A 10673-nucleotide genomic window follows, 5' to 3' on the forward strand; every position below is an offset into this window, starting at 1 on the left:
TATATGCAATTTGGAAATCTGGAAGAAAAGAAGAAAGAAACAATTGCCCTTCAGCATTCTCACCACCTACTGACATTCTTTGGCCCAATGGTGGTGTTTTTTTTTTTTTCAATCACAACTTTTTGAATGGCCAATAACGATGTAAAATGACTCTTAACATTATTAATCGTCTGAAAAGCATAAATTAAAAAAAAATAAGGTACCACTTCACACCCACCTGAATGGGTAAGATTGATAAGATTGACAACACCAATTATTGATGAGAATGTAGAGCAATTGGAATTTTCATATTTTAATGATGGGAGCGTAAAGTGGTACAGTTAATTTGGAAAAATGTTTGACAGTTTTGCTAACAAAATTGGACTTGGACCTACCCTATTCCACTCCTTGATCTTAATCTGAAAGAAATTAAAACAATTGTCTACAAAAAGACTTATTCAGGAATGTTCATTGAAGCTTAATTCATGATAGTACCAAACTTAGATCAATAAAAATGTTAATTGGCAGGAAAAAGTAAACAAAATGTGCTATATTCATATAATGGCATGCTATACAATACTATACTATAGCAATAAAAAATAATAAACTGATGAAACACAGCAACATGGATGAATCTCAGAATTATATGTTGAAAAATAGAACCCAATCACAAAAAAAAATTACACTACTTTTACCTGAAGTTCAAGAACAGGCAAAGTTAACCTATGGTTATAGAAATAAGAACAGACGTTGCCTGTGGGGGTTGTGAATTGACTGGAAAGAGGTCAGGGGATTCTCTGGGATAATGGAAATACTCTATAACTTCATCAGGGTGCTCACACAAGTATATACACTTGTGAAATCTCTATTAAATTGTACACTTAATGGATGTGCATTTCACTATTTATAAACTTTATCGCAAGAAAGAAAAATAGCAGATCAAAAAAGAAAATCAGACCTTTTCATTTAAATGGATTTCATCATTTTGAAGAATTAGGTTAACCAGTGGTGTGCCGGGTTATTTTTTTGGTGGACCAGTCCCTGCCCAGGACCCCTGGTGCTTCTTCTGTACCTTACATCACGTACTGAGATAAGGCTAGGAACAATGGAATGAGCATTCGGAGGTTCAGAATGTTACATTTCACAAAAGTTATTTAAATGCAAAGAATAATTTACTGTGGTCCAGAAGGGTCCAAGGCCATTTCATATCCAGGCGGCTGTGGGAGGACAGATTGATAAGAGCCGGCATGGATGAGTTTCTCACTTATGCATCCTTTGAGGCAAGATATGAACATGGGTTTTCAGACTGGTCATGGCAAGCAGTATTGTTTGTGTAGGCATCTTTAGTGTCTTCTGGCCAGCAGGCATTTGAATCATCAGCAATAATTACCACCAGCATTTTCCTCCATGCCAGACTTGAGATGAATGTGGAAATTCAGAGATGGCCTGGATGGTCTAATGAGGAAGCCAATTCATCATAAGGACTAGTGGTTTGTATTCTCATTAGTATTCTCACTAACACCTCATATTACAATGATCAGTACTATGAGAGAGGGAAACAAGAGAGGCAGAGGAAAGCCAGAGGGTCTAGGGATTTGTCTTAAGGGCAATGGGGAGTTCCTGAAGAGTTTTGAACCAGAGAATGAAATGATCACATTTGGAAGTTAGATCTCCCCAGTGCAGAAAATAGATTGGAGGCAGGTAGACAGGCTAGGAGGATGATATAGAGGTCCAGGTGAGAGATCGTGGGGTCTGAGCTAAAGCAGTGTCAGGCCTGGAGAGGGGAGGAGGTAAGAGATTGAGGCAGCTAAAAAAGCAAAATTTAGCCATGTTGAAACCCAATTAAAAAAGTGGGCAAAAGACTTGAATAGCCATTTCTCCAAAGAAGATATACAAATAGCCAAAAAAGCACATAAAAAGATCTTCAACATCATTAGCCATTTGAGAAATGCAAATCAAAACCATGAGATACCATTTGACATCCACTAGAATGGCTACTGTTTTAAAAATGAACAAATGTTGGAGAGGATGTGGAGAAATAGGAACAATCATTCATTATTGATGGGAATGTAAAAATGGTGCAGCCACTGTGGAAAACGGTTTGGCAGTTCCTCAGAACAGAATTACCATATGACTTCATTTCAATTACCACATGAATCCCACTTATAGGTATACACCCAAAATGATTAAAAGCAGGAACTTGAACAGATATTTGCACACCAGTGTTAATAGTGGTATTATTCATAATTGCTAAAAGATGGAAGCAACCCATGTCCACTGACCAATGAACAGATAATATGTTTTATATACACACAATGGAATATTATTCAGCTATTAAAAATAATGAATTTCTGAAACATGCAACAACATGGATGAACTTGAAGACTTTATGTTGAGTGAAATAAGCCAGACACAAAAGGACAAATATTGTCTGATCTCAGTGATATGAAATAACCAGAATAAGCAAACTCATAGAATTAGAATCTAGAGTATAGTTTACCAGGGGAGAGGGTGGGGATAGGGAATGGAGAGTTAAGGCTTAAAATGTACAGAGTTTCTGTTTGGAAAGATGGAAATGTTTTGGTAATGGATGGTGGTGATGGTAGCACAACATTGTGAACATAATTAACGTGCTGAAATGTATCTGAATGTGTTTAAAGGGGAAATGTTAGGTTGCATCTATGGTACTAGAATAAAAATTAAAAGAAAACATGGAACTGCACAACACAGTGAACCCTAAGTTAAACTGTGGACTATAATTAGTACAATTTATTAAAAGGCGTGTTCATCAATGGTAACAAATGTATCATAATTTAAGAAAAAAATTTTTTAGTCATGTTGCATGTGGGGGTTGAGGGAGGGTTGAGTAGAACATGAAAACAAAAACAGGTTTCTACCTTGGGCAACTGGGTGATCAGTGGGAGCCATTCGTAGTTATTTGGAGCTTGTAGGGTGGGGACAAAAAACATATCGGAACTGTTTGGTGATGTTCTGAAACTTAGAAATACATTGCATTTTAATTTCTTAACGTTTGATGAAATTGCTTGAAAGATTTTCTGAAAGACAGCATGGCAGAAGGAAAAAAGCCTAGATTTTCAATCCTGCAGATTTGGGCAATTCTGGAGGAGTCAAAAGGCACACTGAGCATGCGTGTTTATGGCTAGGGCCCCTCACCATGAATGAGAAAATATAAATTTAAAAATAAAATCTTATATTTTTAAGAGGCTATAGTAACCAATTTGGGGAAAAAAAAACAAACTTTTTTTCCCTACCATTCATTTTGCCATGTGGATCTCTTTTATTTTGAATTTTACATTAGGATTGGGGGGCATGGGGTGGCACCAGACTGTCCAGTTCCTAGATCTAAAGGTCTTTAACCTGGGTTTTGCTTTTTAATAGCTGTGTGACTGTGGGCAAATTTCCTAACTTTCTGGGTCTCAGTTTTATCACCTCTCAGGTGGGGATAATGCCTTCTAATAGAATTGTCAGGATAATTAAACAGTAGCTCTTACACAGAATGATAAATATTTCTTTAAAAAGGATTTCTATGGATCAGATTTTACTATTAGATACTTTTTCTAATGGCATGGCTCCAAATGGCATGGCTAGCTGGTGAGGACGTCCAGCTTTTAAAGACTCCACCTTGGCTGCCACTCTTTTAATAACCTGGGGGCTGTTGGTGTGGTTTGCTGGGGGTACTCCCACCACCAGCTGCGGGAGGCAGGCCTGGTGGGCGTGGTGAGGGCCCCTGCCTCGTTCCTTCTCCTTTCTCTGCTGCCCCAATAGGAGAGAGTCGCTGAGAAGACTTGCGCCTGCTGGAGGCTGGAGCGGATACTGTTCCCAGTTGGTGCCCCTCCCCAGGTTTGAAGAGTGGTGATTGTATTACAGTGTATAAATCAGCCCTTCCCTCTGTCTAAAGAGGAAAGGCCAAAATTCTTTGCTCAACATACAAGTCTCCCCACCCCCATGATGAGGTTCCTGCCTCTATTTTTAGCGCATCTCACCTTCCCAACTTTGGCTTCTGCAGCACGGAGCTGCTCGTAGCTCTTCACATACACACACACACACACACACACACACAAATTAAAAACCCAGGGTGTTTGTTACTGCTGAGCTTTTGCGATGCTGATCTGGAATGTCCTCCTACCTTATACCTGCATCTGTTAAAACTCTAGGAAACCTCTCCTCCCCCAGGCTGGGGCAGAGGCTTTTCCTTGGCTACTTACTTCCCTAGTTTCCATCCATCACATCTCTGATCACCCTGTGTCATCTATATTTTTATGGTCTCCACTCCCCACAAGACTGTAAGCTCCTGGAGAACAGGGGCTTGGTGGACTTTCTCTCTGTCTTCAGTGCCCATTTGGAGTCTGGGCTTGTGCTCGGCTATCAGTGGCAGCTTACTGAGAGGAGCAACATGGAGTGGCACCTTAGCAGCCTCTTGACCATTCCAAGACAAACCAAGCTCAGGCTCCTCTCCACGTTCAAGAACTAGTGTAATCTGCAGGGCTGTACTGTTTTTGAAACTCCTTGTCAAATAAAGCTCCTTGTCTAAGCCAGAGCTAGCATGGCTTAAGCACAGGGTAGATCAGTATTCTTTTTTGAACACTGCTCAGGAAGATGTCTCTTTTGTTGTTGTTGTTGTTTTTAAAAAAAGGTTTTTGAAATAATGAAGGAAAAGGACATAGCACAATGCCACCCTTGCATCCTAAAGTATGTGCTCAGTAACTGTTAACCATCAGTGCTGACAAAACCAATATTAATTAATACACTTGTGAATAAACAATCACAAACTCATGTATGCCACAGTATTATTAGAATACCAAGAATTCATGGTCTTCTCTCATCATACTGTATCATAATTACTTGTTTTCATGCCTGTCTCTCTGATTAGTCTATGAGGCTCAACAAAGTGAGAGCCAGAAAGTCACTTTCACTTTCTAAATGAAGTCTGCCATGTCCTCCTCTCCTTGAAATCCTTCAAAGACTTTCTGTCCTGTACAGCAGTGGTTCTCAGAGTGTGGACTGTGGATCCCCTGCTCCTCAGTCTCCTAGAGCACCTGCTTAAAATTCAGATTCTTGGAACCACCTTAGACCTATGAAGTGAAAATCCAGATTTTAAATAAATAAACCCCAAAAGATTCTTATGCACACTAAAGTGTGTGCCCCACTCACATGGTAGAAAGTCCCGGCTCCTTAGCTTGGCACCACAACCCCCTTGCCATCTGGACTCCACAGGAGTTCCACCAAAACGTCTTGCTTCCTCACCTCCCTCCCTTGGCACAAGTCTGACAGACTCCTAATAGTGCTTCACAACCCATTACAGGTGTCACCTCCTCCAGGAAGCCTTGCTCCTACAGCCCTTGTACTCACTTGCAATTCTTTTCACATGAGTTTGGGACAGGCTGTGTCTCAAGGGCATGGATCATGTCTGAATTATTTCTGTACCCAGTGCCTTGCTCAGAACCTGGTACATTTTGGGTACTTAATAAATTTTTATTGAAGGGAAGGGATGGGAATTGTCAGGGGACAATTTCTAGCTTCTATTAGATCCTCTGAGCATTGGCAAGACAAGCACTTTAGAGAAGGAACTGAGTTTGAATCACTTCTCTGCCACTTACAAACATGTTATGTTACCTCTCTGAGCCTCTTTTCCATCTCTCAAGAAGGAATAATGCCTGCTTTTCAGGGCTAATGTGAGGGCTAAATGAAATTAAAGCAAGCAAGATGCCTGGCTCAGTGCCTGGCATATTCAAATTGAGCAATAAATCCCTGAAGGACTACATTATGGAAGCAGGACTAGGCTTGCTCTGTTCAGTTCCAAAGAGCAGAAATAGACCCAATGGGTGGGAGCTACAATTAGACAGGCCTTAGTTGACAGAGGTTTGAATAGAAGGAAGACCTTTCTACTTGGCAGAATGCGAAACTTTGGGTGGAGGTGAATGTCCTCCTACAGAGGTGTGCAAGCCAAGAGAAGGTGCTCACTTGTCAGGGCTGCTGCAAAAGAGACTGATTCTATATGAGATTTGAGACAGGGTAAGTGTGGAAGACCTGAAAGATGGGAGCCGGATTAGGGATTTTAGTTCAGTGTCCTCCATAATTCATTATTCATTCAACCAACACTGAAACTGCTCCTGGCTGGGCCCTAGGTTGGGCATGGGGATACAGTGCTGAATCTGATAGAGTCCCTATCACGTAGGAGCTCACAATGTAAATAGTGATCATTTGTTGAGCAAATCTACTATTTGCCAGACACTCTAATCCTCTTAACAATTCTCTAAGGAAGGTTTTGTGCTGGTTTGAAGCTGTTGTGTACCCCAGAAAATGCCATGTTCTTTTTTTTTTTAATTCAGTTTTATTGAGATATATTCATATACCATACAATCATCCATGGTGTACAATCAGCTGTTCACAGTACCATCTTAAAATTGTGCCTTCATCACCCGAATCTATTTTTTAACATTTTCCTTACGCCAGAAAGAATCAGAATAAGAATAAAAAATAAAAATAAAAACAGAATACCCAAATCACCACCCCCCCCTCCTACCCTAGCCATGTTCTTTTAATCCATTCCTGTGGCTGCAGACCTATTGTGGGTGGGACCTTTTGTTTAAGTTGTTTCAATTGAGATGTGACCCACCCTGTTCAAGGTGGGTATTAATCCCTTTATTGGAGTCCTTTATGAAAGGATAAAAGAAGGAAAAAGCCCAGAGTGGGCTTAGCGAGAAAAGCCCCAGAGAAGCTAAAAAAGGACCCACAGAAGCTCAGAGTGGAGGCCACTGGAACCAGAAGCTGAAAGCAGCGAAACTCGGAAGAGACAGCCCAGCAGACACTGGCCATGTGCCTTGCTATCTGACAGAGGAACTCTGAATGCCAGCAGCCTGTCTTCAGAGAAGGTATCATCCTGTTGATACCTTGATTAGGACTTTTTCACAGACTTAGAAATGTAAATTTGCAAGCTAATAAATCCCCATTGTAAAAGCCAACCCATTTCTGGTATATTGCATCCCAAACGATTAACAAACGGAAGCAGGTTTTATTCTTGCCACTTTTCAGACAAAGCAACTGACTCAGACAGAGAAAGTGGCTTGCAGAAAGACACATAGAGCTGATGAGTAGTGCATCTGGGATTAGAATTTAGGCCTGCCTATCCTCAAACCCTCTTTCCACTACCTAAGTCTGCCTCTCATTCAGATGGCAAAGACTCTTTGCAGTCTCAGGGAGATCCTCAAACAGCACCCAGGCCCCTTCTGAACACAGAGTAGATGCTAATGAACATGAGTTAAAAGGCTGAGGTCAGCTGAGGATGATGTGTTCTCCCTGCAGTGTGCACTGTGCCCCAGGGTTCTCTCCAATGTGAGCCATGTGGAAAGCTCAGGAGAACATGCTGAGGTCAGACTCTCCTGTACACGTGACCAGCCAAGCTGCCTGAACCAGTACTCCCCACAGGAACTTGAAACCTGGCTGGGTTCCATCAACTCCAAGAATAACATTTGACCCCACCTTCCTCCCTGCCGCTAGCCTCTGATCAGGTTCCAGGAGGCCCTGGCAGCCTCCAGACATCAGTGGTAGCAAGTTTTGACCTTGAAGCTGCTTTGGGATGGCTACTCTAGGGTGGGTTAACAACTACATCCATTAAGGGCCTACGTTTAGAGGGCATTTCCTGGAGAAGGGGTCCTCCTAAGTGAGAACTAGGAGGTATGGAACCCATTTTACAGACGAGGAAATAGGGGCTCAGAGATGTTGAGAACTTGCCCAAGGTTGCAGTATGTAGCAGAGCTGGGCTTTGAGCCTGGGCTGCCTCTGCCAGTGAGGAGAAAAGAGTATTCTCTGAAGAGTCCTGAGCAGAGAAGACAAACGCCATCAGCTTGCAAAGCAATGTTACTCTAGCAGAGTGGGACTCATGCTCTTAGAAACTTAAGATTCGAGAGCCAGTAGAAACCCTGGAGAGCATCCTCATCCATTTGAGCCTGTCTCCTCATCTGTGAAATGGGAATATTACCCACACAGCGAAAAAAAAATCATAGAGTTGGGAGCCAGGCAGATCTGGATTTGATTCTTGGCTCTGGCATTTCCTGACTACAAGACTTTGGGTGAGTCATGTCACTGCCTCTCTGAACCTGTTTGCTCATGCATTCATCCTAAAATTGCTTTTGAGCACCCACTCTGTGCTGGGCATTGTTCTAGCAGCTAAGGATACATCAGTGAACAAAGTTTAAATTCTAGAATTCTGAAAAATTCTAGATTTCTAGAATTCTGAAAAATACCTCATGAAATTGTCATGAGGATCAAATGGGGGAATGGACATGTACTAATGGTGTCTGGCAAACAATAAGTGCTCAGTTATTAATGATTATAATAATTATTAATATTATGACATGAACATACCTGGTTGGTGCTCGATGAAAGATCACTTAATTTGATACTAAATTCAGCCATTCATTTAACAGACAAGGAGAATCCAGAGAGGGCACTAAACTCACCTCTGGTTGCCCAGCAAGGCAGCGAAGGTTCCCAGCTTGTAGTCTGGTGTTTGCACCACTAACCCACTAAATCCAGTAGACTGTTTCTGAAAAAAGGAACCAGGGTGAGATGTGGGCAGACTGAACCTTATAGCCAGTGAAGTTCAGGGTGGGCTTATAGCTACCTTGGACTCCAGAGCCCAAGTGGACTTTATGTCTCTTGGTGCCAAATGCTTCCTGTGTTTCTTAGGTGTGCCGGAAGCTTCTTAGGCTTGTCCTCAGCTTCAGCATGTGGCAGGATGGGCTGAGGGTGTAGCAGGATGATGAAGAGCTGAAGATGTAGGGCCAGCTTCATGCATGTCAGGCCTGTGTATTTGCATGGGGCCCTGTACTTGGTTTGATACTTTGCTGTTGTCTTGAAATTCTTAATTTTTTAACTGGGGGCCCCAAATTTTCATTTTACAATGGACGCTGCAAATTACATAGCTGATCCTGGTGCTGTGTTCTGATCCTGGGGCTTGTGAGTGGACCTGGGGCTTGTCAGAGGCCTGTTGATGCTATGGGCTGATGACCAAGGCACCAACAGACAGGATGGAAGCTGAACCAAGCCCAGCTAGACAGGTCTGGCCTGTGACTGCAAATCTCTAAGGGACTATAATGGGTCAAGGATGAAGACAGGCTCTCAGGAGATTCTGGGGGTACAGTTGGAACCCCCAGAGGACGGCTATGACCTGAGGTCTGAGAGGGATTTCAGCTCAGTATCAAAGACATTTCTAGCAGGCAAAATGTTATCATAATGTGTCAAATGTACCTCGATAAAGCTGTTAGAAATGTAATCATAATACTGGAAGCTAACATCTATTAGTGCTTAATATGTGCTGGGAACTGTGCTAAGCACTTCATTCAAACTATGGAGGCTAGAAGAGTGGTCAAGAGCCCAGCTCTAGAGCCAGCCCACTTGGGTTCAACCCTTATTAGCTGTGTGACCTGAGACAAGTTACTTGGCCTCTCTGTGCCTCTGTTTCCTCATCTGAAAAACAGGGATAAGAATAGTACTTACATTCCAGGGTTGTTGTGAGGATGAATTGAGGTTACATATGTGAAACACTTGAAACAAAGCCTGACATATGCTAGGTACTGGATATGTGGTTGTTTATTACTTTATTTAATCCTTAGACCAATCCTATGAGGTAGGTATTATTTCACATTATCTCCACTTAGCAGAGATGAAAAGTGAGCCTTAGAAGGGGTAAGTGACTTGCCTCATGTCACGAATCTGGGAACTGGTCAGTGGCATTGTAGTTGAGGAGACTCTTGACGTAGGAGTTAGGTCACTTTGTGACCTTTATGCTCAGAGTAGGCATCTGGTAAGTTTTTGTTAAATTAATCAATTAAATATTGTTTCTTTTAGCTCTAAGATTCTAAAATGCTGTGAAATGTGTACTCTGGCTGGAGGAGGATTTAGGACCCAGAAGTTTTGGGATTTCTTGTCAATTTTTGGCCTCAGCATAACCAAGTATGTTCCACTCCAGGCCTTTTGAATTAATTGCCCGTTGAAAGAAGTGGGCAGTGATGAATATATTGTGGAACTAGGTAGCGGTGGTGGGTTCCACAGCATTGTGAATGTACTAGATGTCACCAACGGTAAATTTTGTTATGTGCATTTTACCACAATTAAACAAAAAAAAAAAAGGAAAGGAAAGAGTCTAAGTGTTTTGGCATCCCCAAGTGTAACTGTGGGAAGTCAATGAGGAGGATAACATTTGAATGATGGAGTGCCCCCGGGGTTGGGATTCTTAGGATCATTAAGTGGGGGTGTGGTGGGAGGAATGGAGAGAGCATGGCCTTCAGGCTCAAGCAGACCTGGGTTGGGGTTCTAGTTCTAGTTCTGACATTTCCTTTACTGGGGGACCTAGGGTATTTCATTTCCCCAAGGCCATTTTATTTGTAAAATAGGAATAATAATCTCTCCCCTGCATGAGTGTGACAGTCAAATGATGTGCAAAAGGGACCTACCACATGCCTGCAGGAGCAGGCACTGTGGGAGCTCGTCAGTATTTGCTGAATGAATTTCTACTTCCTTGGTGCCCAATGCCTGGTACCACAACCTGCCTTCATTTTGAGGGTTTCCGCTGCCCAAGGCTGAACCTGCCACCAGCCTTGGATCCTTGCCCCCCACCCCCATCCCTCTGTCATCCCCTCTTACATTTGTGGTTCTTTCTCCCTTTCTTGACT

This window comes from Choloepus didactylus, chromosome 2 (genome assembly GCF_015220235.1).
Source record: "Choloepus didactylus isolate mChoDid1 chromosome 2, mChoDid1.pri, whole genome shotgun sequence".
NCBI classification, from domain to species: domain Eukaryota; kingdom Metazoa; phylum Chordata; class Mammalia; order Pilosa; family Megalonychidae; genus Choloepus; species Choloepus didactylus.